Raw genomic sequence first — 1,003 nt, forward strand, 5'->3', positions numbered from 1 at the left:
CAGAAATACGAAAACTGCGATATTTTAGTAACTACTGAAGATAATTCAGTCAAAATTGATATTTACAATAATTTTCAGACGAAAAATAAGAAAATTATAAATTTTTGGAAAATGGGCGTAACCACGCCCACTTATGGTTACATGTGTATATCTTGGTAACCGCTGCACCAATTTCTTCCAAGTTTGGCACAGTTGTTGACCTTGGTATAACATACGAAATGGCCGAAAATTTTTAAAATCGGACAATAACCACGCCCACATCCCATATAACGGTAATTTAGAGAAATACGAAATCTTCGATAAATCAGTAAATATTAAAGCTAATTTATTCAAAATTGGTGTTTGCAACAATTCTTTACCAAGAAATACGCTTAAGACAAAATTTTGAAAAATGGGCGTGGCACCGTTGTATTAATTTGTACCAAACTCGGCTTTCCACATAAAAACAAAACATTGAAAATTATTGAAATTGGACTGAAATTACAGCCGCGTTTCATATAACGGTAAATTTCAGAAATGCTTGAAACTTCAATATTTCGAAGTTCAAGGACGCTAATTTACTCAAAATTAATACACCCCGGCTTACCATGTAGCGGTGGTAGTTTTCGGAAAGGTGAAAAACATATAGTTAATATTTGCGCCGGGTATTTAATAACTTAGACTTTCTTACTTGTTAGATTACGTAAAGAGCGAACACAGCCCACAATACAGTGAACATTAAAGTGAGCGATTAAGTGTTCTAGCGAACTTTAAAAATCTTAAATGCTTATAAATTCAATTCACATTTTTATTTATTACATTCAAATTCAGTTTCAAGTTTTTGCCTTAATTCCTTTGTAAGTTTAATCAGTTTTTCTAACTATAAGTTGACTTAAGTTAAATTACCATGTGCACGCAGGTGAGGATAGAAGCATTTGAGCGGCTACTCTACGCAATTTGTTTTATCGGCAACATTCTCCCCCCGGTAAGCGCAGCTTGCCTCCTTCTTGGCAGGGTTCGGAAA

This window comes from Rhagoletis zephyria, unplaced genomic scaffold, assembly GCF_001687245.7.
Source record: "Rhagoletis zephyria isolate East Lansing unplaced genomic scaffold, Rhagoletis_zephyria_1.1 Rzeph_scaffold_00476, whole genome shotgun sequence".
Lineage (NCBI taxonomy): Eukaryota > Metazoa > Arthropoda > Insecta > Diptera > Tephritidae > Rhagoletis > Rhagoletis zephyria.